Here is an 11,265-nt window from a genome sequence, read left to right as displayed (position 1 = left end):
GGCTCCAAAGTCTATGTCCTTTTAAGGTAACTACAGATACTATGTAAATAATGGTACTATGTAAATAGTGTCATGTTTTGTCAGATTTATTGAAGAACATACCCTTAATATATCATTGGAAACGTTGGTTATTGAATAGTATCTATATGAGAATGTTTTTGAACTAATCTCATTAAGCTGACATCTTAGTCCATCAAAATTTATAAGAAAATAATACCACCAAGAAAAGTGTATATACATTAGAGAGACTGCAGGAATAACATTGGGTTTTTACTGTATCTACTGTTTATGTGTCTCTTGATATTGAAACTCTCCTCTTGTTATTCTTAATGTATGTAATCCAACGCTATTTATTACTATATATTCAATGTGGGAAATATAGCTTCAAAAATGTGTAAATTTTTTTCCTTTTCAATCACAATATTGTCATTGTCAGGGTACACTGTGGTCATCATCATCCTCATCAAAATTATCATTAGCATCATAAGTGCTAACTATTGAAACTCTGATATGTATCTATGATTTGTGATCATTTGTCTTTTGATTAATAATTTTAATGTTACCACTGTGCATGCAACCATATTAAAATTTTGAACAAAGAAACAAAAAAAAACTAAACTGTAACTGATAGCTTGACTATGTGCTTATAACAAAATATAGAATGGATTTTTGAAGTATTGCAAATTCCTATCCAGTATGAATTAACTTCCTCTCTCCCCACCACTACACACAAATATTTAAGAGTTTGAACAGAATTATTTCAAGCAATATACTATAAATATTACTACAATATCATGTGTACATCTAAAATTCCCTTAAAAGTAATAAATGTTACATTCTATTGAAATATTAGTTATTTTATTCTAGGAAACTTTTGGAAAAATAGACTGTATATCTTTGAAATAAAAAGGTAAAAAAGTAGTAGCATAAAAAGTTTTAGAGGGAGCCTGTCTTCAGAAATATATTCGTATATATATATATATATATATATATATATATATATATATATATATTATATGTAGAAAGACATACATTTTTAGAGATTATTTGTCATCAGAAATATATACATATATCGAAATTTATGTGTAGAACGATGTACATTATAGTGAAATAAAAATCTTGAAACACAATTAAAATTTAAAAAAATACATTAAACCAAGGGCCAGTGACTCACACCTATAATTTGAGCTATTCTGGGTAATGAGGTCTTAGAAATGTGTTCGAAACTAGCCCAGAGAGTAAAGTACATGTTAGATTCTTATCTCCAATTAACCACTAAAAACAGGAATTAGCTCTATGCCTCAAGTTGTAGAGTGCTGGCTTTGATCACAAAATTCCTTAGGGGCAATGCCTAACCTTGCAAACAACATCAAGAACAACAACAATATATATCACATTAATTTCACAGAAGCATCTTCTACCTGCTGTGAACATGTCTTAGAAACATGAATACATGCCCATGGAAAATGTTAGGTAAAAAGTATAGAATATTTACGTCTATGATAAAGACATGACTATTTAGATTGTTTAAGATATTTAGGTAATGATTCGAAATTAAGAATAATGATAATATATTGGGACTGTCTTTTATTCTATTTTACGATAGTAATAAAATGATATTTGTAATTATTCTGTAAAATTACTCTTGCTTGGTGTTTGAATTATAAGAGATAAACATTTTTAAATGATTTCCACAGGAAAGGATAATTTTAATGGTATTAATTCTTTTGTAATTTCAAAACAATTAAGAAAATTATTCCAAAGCTGGTTTGTTCTAAGACTATATTCGTTTTCTTATTCTAATTTTCATATGTTTGTAGAAATTAAAATTCCAAAAATGCAATGGATGTTGGCATTCAGGATCATCTTCATATATACTAATAATGGAGTTGCTTAAGTGGAATTGTTTTATTTCATTTGTTTTTGTGACAAATAAATCAACATTATTGTGTATTTTGTTTGTTTTCACGTTATTGACTCATCCTGAGAATACCTTTTTTGGGGGGGGAGGGTCCAGTCGTGGGGCCTGAACTCTGGGCCTGGGCGCTGTCCCTCAGCTCTTCAGCTCAAGGTAAGCACTCTACCACTTGAGCCACAGCACCACTTCCGGCTTTTTTCTTTTTGCTTATGTGGTGCTGAGGAATCGAACCCAGGGCCTCGAGCATGCAAGGCAAGCACTCTAATACAGAGCCACCTTCCCAGCCCGTGAGAATACCTTTTTCTAGAAAAGTAGAGAAAAGCAATTGGATTGAGCAAGTAACATATGGATATCATAAAATGCAGATGCATAGATTTGTGTTTTCTATCATTTGCTAAAAGTTTCTTCCAGAAAAGGTTGTCAATTACATATAAGTGATGTATAATTCCTAGATATTCCAGTTATCACATACATTTTTTGATTGGGTTATCTCTACATAAACTCAAAAAACAGACAAAAAAACTCAAAATAACGAGAAATCACATCTTTGTTTTAGAAGCTGTAGTTTACAAAGAATTTTTAGCCAACACCAAAAACATCTTTTTAGGTGTTTTGCATTTTTTGTGAAGATTTTTTTTTTTTTTTTTGAGTTCGGTCGTGGGGCCTGAACTCTGGGCCTGGGCGCTGTCCCTCATCTCTTCAGCTCAAGGCTAGCGCTCTACCACTTGAGCCACAGTGCCACTTCCGGCTTTTTCTTTTTGCTTATGTGGTGCTGAGGAATCGAACCCAGCCCCTCGGGCATGCAAAGCAAGTGCTTTGCCACTGAGCCACCCTCCCAGCCCGAGTGTGTGAAGAATTTTTAACTATAGTTTTATTTTTTTGCTGACATGAAATTCACATGCAATATATTATCTCCTTTCACTGTATACATTTTAGTGCTTTGGAAGTGAATTGTACAATCATAGGTTTTTCAAGCCTAATTTTCACAAACTTGCATTTCTTCAAATAGAAATACCTTAAATTTTAGAACAGATATTAAAATAGATATAAAATTGAGTTACAGGAATTTGTCCTGCATACATCTTCTATAGGGTGTCTTTTCAAAATTTGTTTTGGAAAATTATTTCCAGGTTCTCACTCATACTGTCCAAGTGCACTGTCAATGAACTAAATTCCTGATCCATAAAAGATTTTTACTTCTCCTTAATACATGCATAGAAGTATAATGGCTAGAACATATACAATTCTCTTTGACCTTTTGAAGACTTGAAAACTTGCTTGCTAAAATGACTGCAGTATTACACAAATCATTCTGCTATGCGGAGTATATCAATTTCTCCACAAATGCATTACTATATTTTGTGTCATCTTTTTATATTATGGTCATACTATTGAGTTTTCTTTTTCTTTTTTCTTAGATACTAAAGAGGAGCTTAATTCATTTGCTCCTCCTATTGACTATTAATTTACATATGTTCTTTATAGAAATATCCTGTTCAGGAAAAATTTATACAGAATGACAAGATATAAAAGTACTTAAGATTCAGGATCATTGTAGAATTAACACTGTAGCATTAACAAATATGTGCCCTCTATCTGTTGGATATGTTTTCACTAATTTCATAGAGTTAAGAGAGGTTATCAGTTGATATTAGTTTATTGTTGCTTTTCTTTAGCCAGTAATGCTTTCCATGTCAATTTTTTGGAAACCTTTAAGATCCATTGTCATGAATTTTTACATTTATATTTTGTAGGTTTTTACAACTCACATTTTGTTTGATAACCATTTTTTATTTTAATTTTAATTTTTTGTTAACATACTGTACAGAGTGGTTACAATTACATGGGCAAGATAATGAGTACATTTCTTATCAAGCATTGCAGCCTCCTTTTTGTTTAACTTCACATCCCTTCCCAGCTTCCTTCTGTCCCCCAACCAATCTTCCCACCGCCACGAAAGTTGTAAAGTTCGTGCTCGACATGACAACTTGTACTTCTCATAATTGCAATGGGTACACCTGTATCCTTAAACGACTTGTATCCCCATCTCCTCTACAAATTATACCGACATCAAATGTAGGAAAGCAGGGGTTATACTGTGGGGGGGGGTGGGACATATAAAGCAACAAAGAAATAATCTTACAAATGCTTAGAAACAAATGCATGAAAGAAAATAAAAACATTTAAATACATATCTAAGGGTTCATTTTCCTAACATCACATTATCTGAACTTTTCTGCTTGACTCATACATATACTAGATATTGCAAATAAGGGAACCCATGGGACCTATGTTTCTTTGGGCTTGGCTTCTTCACTTAATATATATTTTTCCAAGCCTTTCCATTTCCTAACAAATGTGGAAATGTCATTCTTTCTGATGGAGGCATAGAATTCCATTGTGTATATATACCACATTTTCTTGATCCATTCATATACTGAGGGGCATCTGGGTTGGTTCCATATCTTAGCTATGGTAAACAATGCTGCAATAAACATAGTTATGCTGGTAGATTTAGTGTGGTCTGGTTTGGAAACATTTGGGTAAATGCCCAAAGTTGGGATTGCTGGGTCATAGGGGAGCTCTATGTGAAGTCTTTTCAGGAACCTCCATACTGCTTTCCAAAGTGGTTGAGCAAGTTTACACTCCCACCAACAATGAAGTTAGGTTGCCTTCTGTCCACATCCCCTCCAGCATCTGCTGTTGTTAGAGTTCTTGATTATAGCCATTCTTACTGGCATGAGGTGGAATCTCAATGTTGTTTTGATTTGCATTTCTTTTATGGCTAGGGCAGTTGAGCATTTCTTCATGTGTCTATTGGCCATCCTTCTTTCTACTTCAGAGAAGTTTTTCTTTGATTCTTTAGTCCACTTATTTATTGGGCAGTTGTTTCTTTGAGGATTTGTTGTTGGGTGATTTATTTTTTTGTGTTCCAAGTATATTTTAGATATGAGACTCTTGTTCGTTGTAGGGCTAGTGAAGATCTTCTCCCAATCCCTGGGCTTTCTATTGATCTTGCTAGCTATGTCCTTTGCCATGCAGAAGCTCTGCAACTTCATGCAATCCCATTTGTCCAACCTTTCTTTGATTTGTTGTGTTTCCGGGTCTCTATTAAGAAAAATTCAGCCTGAGCCAAGGAGACCTAAGGTTTCTCCTATTCCATCCTGTAATGTTTTCAGAGTGTCTGCTTTAACTCTGAAGCCTTTGATCCATTTGGAGTTGATTCTGGTGCAGGGTGATATATAAGGATCTAGCTTTAGTTTTCTACAAGTAGTTAACCAATTTTGCCAGCACCATTTACTGAAGAGGCTGTCTTTGTTCCATTCTATTGTTTTAGCTCCCTTATCAAAGAATAGATGGCTATTTTTCTGTAGGTTCATTTCTGGGTTTCAATTCTATTCCATTGGTCTTGAGTTCTGTTCTTATGCCAGTACCAAGCTGTTTTGATTATTATGGCTTTATAGTAGAGTTTGAAATTTGGTATTGATATTCCAGCAGCAGAGTTCATTCCATTGAGGAGCGTTTTTGCTATTCGGGGTCTTTTATTGTTCCATATGAATTTTTGGATTGCCTCTTGTATTTCCTTAAAGAATGAGGTTGGAATTTTGGTAGGTATCGCATTGAATTTGTAGATACCCTTGGGAAGTATTGTCATTTTCACGATGTTAATCTTTCCAATCCAGAAGCATGGGAGGTTTTGCCATTTTCTAAGTCTGTTTTGATTTCCTTTTCCAAGATTTTAAAGTTTTCATCATAGAGGTCCTTCACTTCTTTTTTAAGTTAATTCCTAGGTATTTCATTTTTTGAGGGGCTATTACAAATGGAGTTACATTCCTAATTTCAGCCACACGTTTCTCATTGTTGGCATACAGAAAAGCCATTGATTTTGGGGGGTTAATTTTATACCCTGCTACTTTGCCAAAATTTTGAATCAGCTTGAGAAATTTGGGAGTGGAGTATATGGGATTCTTTAAAAACAAGATCATGTGTTCTGCAAAAAGGGAGAGTTTTATTTCTTCTTTCCCTATTTGGATCCCCTTTATGTTTGCCTCTTGTCTTATTGCTGTAGCTAGGCATTCTAATACTAGATTGAAGATAAGTGGAGAGAGTGGACATCCTTGTCTTGCTCCTGAGTTAAGAGGAAAAGGCTTTAGTTTTTCACCATTAAGTATAATGCTGGCTGAAGGTTTGTCATATACAGCCTTTATTGTATTGAGGAATGTTCCATGGATTTCTAATTTTTCCAAAAACTTCATCATAAAGGGGTGTTGGATCTTGTCGAATGCATTTTCTCCATCTACTGAGATAACCATGTGGTTCTTATCCTTGCCCCTGTTGATGTGATGAATAATATTAATTGATTTGCGTATATTGAAGCAGCTTTGCTTCCCTGAAATGAATCCTGTTTGATCATGGCATATGATTTTTTGGATAAATTGTTGAAGTCTTTTGGCTAAAATTTTGTTGAGAAGTTTTGCATCAAAGTTCATCAAAGTAATGGGTCTATAGTTCTCTTTCTTTGATGAGTCCCTCCCTGGTTTTGGAATGAGGGTTATGATGGCTTCATAGAATGTGTTCGGTAGTGAACTTTTTCTTTCAGTTTCATGTTAGAGTTGGAGGAGTATTGGTGAGAGCTCTGCTTTGAAGGCCTTGTAGAATTTCCCTGTAAAACCATGTGGTCCTGGACTTTTCTTAGCTAGGAGGTCTCTTATTGCTGTTTCTATTTCAATGCTTGATATAGGCCTGTTAAGATGTTTTGGCATGTCAATATGTGCTAGGGAATGGTCCGTTTCTGCCAAGTTCTCAAACTTATTAGCATAAAGTTTTGAAAAATATTCCCTTAAAATGTTCTGAATCTTCTTTTTTTCCGTGGTGATGTTTCCATTCTCATCCTTGAGTGTATTTATTTGGGTGTGTTCTCTTCTTTTTCTGATAAGATTTGCTAAGGGTCTTTGACTTTGTTAATTTTTTCGAAGAACCAACTCTTGTTTTGTTGATTCTTTCTATAGTTTTTTGGGTTCTAATTCATTTAATTCTGATTTAATTTAAATTATTTCTTTCGGTCTACTGGATTGGGGTTTATCTTGCTGCTCTTTTTCAAGGAGATTTGGATGTGTCATTAAATTGTTGGTTTCATATCTCTCCAATTTGTTGATGTGGGAGCTCAGAGCTATAAACTTGCCTCTGAGTATTGCCTTTGTTGTGTCCCAGAGGAGCTGGTAATTTGTGTGCTCATATTTGTTGAATAGCATGAACATTTGAATTTCCTTTCTAATCTCTTCCATGACCACTCGTGATTCAGCAGTGTGTTGTTCAGCCTCCATGTGTTACCGGACTTTCTTTGGTGGCTTTTGGTGTTGAGTTCTAATTTTATTCCCTTGTGGTCAGAGAGAATGCAAGGTATAACTTCAATGTTTCTGAATTTGGACAAGTTTGCATTGTGGCCTAAAATGTGGTCTATTTTAGAAAACGTTCCATGTGCTGCTGAGAAAAACGTGTATTCTGATGCTGCTGGGTGAAATATTCAGTAGATGTCTGTTAAATCTAGTTGAACTTTGCAGCTGTTTAGATCTGCTGTTTATTGAGCAGGTGGACCAATATACTACAGATATCTAGGTGTTTGATAGTCACTGATATTTTGCACCTTGTGAAAACACAAGACCCCAGATATTATATAGGGAAAAATGTCATTAGAGAATGCTTAAAACAACTAAAATGAATTCAGGAATGAGTTAAGATTTAGATAACACTATAGCATAATAAAGTTGAATGATAACGACTTGATCTGTACTACAGAGGAGAGTGAGAGGGGATAGAATGATGGACCACCTACGAGCTGTATGTCATTGTTATTGTGCTTCAAAAACAGAAAGACTTCAGAGAAGAGAAGCAGGAAAATAATCAAAGTGTCCTTAATCAAGTTTCTTTTTAATCCACCTAATAGTGTGGACTGAGAGTCAGAGAAGTTGGGAAAAATAAAGCAGAAAATAAAGCATTGTATAGACCTCTTACAATGTAAATAAATTGTAATAGGAATATGATAATTAATTTCCAAAGAAATGAAGGAAATAGGTAAACTCTAAAGACAAAAAGAATGAAGATAGAAAAGTAGCAGAGTAAAACCTTTATCAATAACAAATACAAGAATTTGGAAGTGAAAAGGAGTGGAAATCTTCTAAATAACAATAAAATAACAATAAAAATTGCTAATGTGGATACAAAATGGATCACATTGTATCATATATAATTTTGAAAAAACATACTAGGAATGAAAATTTAAAAGTCATAATTTAAAACTCTATTTCCATTATTACTACACAGTATAGTTCAGTGGTAAAATCTTGACATAGCATATGTGAAATAATGGTGTGATCTCCAAAGAATTACAAAGTACACACAAAGCACACACACACACAAACCAGATAAACACACAGACACACACACACACACATACACACACACCACATACACACATTTGGAATATTGATATCATAATATTAAATAGAGGAAATTATCACAAATAATAAAAATAGGTTAATATATGAAATCATTATCTTGCTCATACTATTTAAACGTTCAGTAGAAATCAAATAGTCACAATATACTTGGATTCTTATAGATTAAGTAAAGTGAAAATTAAGAAATAGAAGACATGAGAACCTTGGCAAATAAGTTTTAAATAATAAACATTTTGAAACATGTATTGTTTAATTTTGACAAAAGATTAATGTTACTGGTGTTTTAACCTCAAGATTTACAATATGATAACCTGGTGCTCTACATCTCGCTATGGGTGGCAATATCTCTAAACATTCCACTCTGGATATTTTTATGATAAGGTCTCATAGTTTCTCAGGCTCTCCTGAATTACAAACCCTATTTTCAGATCCTACCACAGGTAGAAAATGGAAGCCACAAATCACCATGCTAAGCTCAAACTTCTTTTTAATTCAATTACAAATATTTACAAAAAAGTGACCAAGGAATGAAGCCTTTCTTAATATAGTATGTGCTTCTTGAAAATACAGTAATTATTTGTTACCTAGAAAAATATGTTTAGAACTATAAGAAAATCAATTTATTCAAATTCATCAACCATATAAAAATTAAGAAAATAATTTTAAATATTCACATGTTAAATATTTTAAAAGCAAAATATATGTGTCTGAATAATTTACATGTGTAAAAATCATGCAAAATTAAATTAATTCTCCTACAACTCTGAAAAAAGAATTATGCCTAGGAAACAGGAAAATAAGTAATCAAGATCAAAATTTGAAATATAGAAAATAAAATGAAGTGTACTCTTTAGTTGACTTAAGTAACTATAAACCTTTTCATATCAATTTTATAATACAAATGCATGAACAAAGAAAGCAAAAGTACATTTGATCAATAGCAACAGCAAAATCATCAGTAATTGAGTATATAAAAAAAAAAGACAGAGGGAATAACAATGTTCCTTCCAAAAGAAATGTACTCATTACCTTATTTATGTAACTGTAACCCCTCTGTACATTACCTTAACAATAAAATTATATTGAAATTAAAAATAAAATAAATAATATAGAAATTAAGAATTCTTAGAAGCCATTAGTTAAAAACTTTATAAAAAACTGCCCCAAGTACCCAAGGAATATATTTTGATGATACTATTTAAATACTTAAAATTCAGCAGAAAAGCAAAATGTTTAACAACTTTTACAAATAAAGTAATAAATCAGAATATATTACTATAATAACCATTGAATGGATTTTTAGTGGTAGTCAAATATGTAAGAAATGAGGTAATATGCCATTCATTTGCACTTAATAAGTGAGAAAGAATGTTCTAGGTCTTTAAAAATATATCATAAGTTTAATGAAGAAACTATTCTGTCACGTCATATGATAATCAGATAAAGATGATATTAGAGCAAAGAATAGATTATACTAAGTTTTGGGATGCTAATGTATGTATTTATTTTGGTTTTGGAAAATTGTGACAATTTCAAATTCGGGTATTGTTCTTGCTAGGCTGGCATTATGTCAGTGGTTAATTTTAGGATAAGGGTTCCCTTTCCACAAGAATATGTACCTGATTTGTCCTTTTATCTTTCCCATCATCAATGACATCAGAGTTGCACACCAACTTGTCTAGCTTCCTGGATCCTGCAGTCCTTCCAATCTTAGTCTCTACATAGTGCAGGATGGTGGAAATGATCCAATGCACCCAACTATAGATTGAGAAGGAACTCCCCTAAAATTTGTCCTGGATTCTGTTCTCAAGCCTCCTAAGTAGTTAAGAGTACAGATTGGAACCCCTGGTGCCAAACAGTAACAGTATTTTTTAAAGCAATTAGACATTTATATGACAGGCTTGTGATAACCTCAGGAAAATAATAAAAGAGTATTGAAGCATAGAGGACAGACAGAATTTTAGCTCGCTACTCAGAGGGTGAATCAGCTTAGCTAGCTACTACTTGGGAGGCAGAGATCTGAAGACCAATGTTCAAAGCCAGTCCAATCATGAAAAAACATGTGATTATCTCCAAAAAACCAGAAGTACAGCAGTGGCTCAAGTGGTAGACCACTACCTTGGGCACAGATGCTTAGAGCAGGAATGATGAATGCATGCATGAGCACATGAACATACACGTGTGTGTACAGGCATGTGTGTGCACACACACAAATGAGTTTTCAATGCAGAGTTCTTCATTTTTTTTACCTTGCTGTACTTTATTTCCCTGTATTAGTTCACAAATTAACAAAATCAGCTAAGGACCTATTTACATACAACTCTTCATGTTTCTCTAAAGTCTACTCTCTTTTTGGCAGCCTGCTCTTATTTGACCCAAAAGTAAATTATTCAGGAGATCAATTCATCTCCCTCAACTCTGTAATGTTAGATGATTGTTAATGTTCTTCCTAGCAATATAATTTTGTGAAATCCTGCATCAAGCAGCATATTTCTTTCATGAAATGGGAAACCTCTGGAAAAAAAAAATTAGGTTTTACTCCTCCTGGCAAGCATCTGGAAATTTATTATCTTCATATAATCCATGAGATGTCTGTGTATGCCAAAGATGGCTGTGAAAATAAAAAGACCCTTTTAAGCACATAGAATTCAAATACCATTAATATGTATGAAGATTTTTTTTTTATTATTCTGAAAATACCATACAGAGGAGTTACAATTACATGGGCAAGATAATGAGTATATTTCTTATCAAGCATTGTTGCCTCCTCCTTTGTTTCCCCTTCTTATCCCTTTCCATCTCACCCCTCCGTCCCCCCCATTATGCCCCGCCTTGCGAAAATTTTAAAGTTCATTTTTCGACATAACATATTGTACATCTCATTGTTAC

Source organism: Dipodomys spectabilis, unplaced genomic scaffold, assembly GCF_019054845.1.
Source record: "Dipodomys spectabilis isolate Male_0828 unplaced genomic scaffold, ASM1905484v1 ptg000814l, whole genome shotgun sequence".
NCBI classification, from domain to species: domain Eukaryota; kingdom Metazoa; phylum Chordata; class Mammalia; order Rodentia; family Heteromyidae; genus Dipodomys; species Dipodomys spectabilis.
This window is presented reverse-complemented; position numbering follows the sequence as displayed.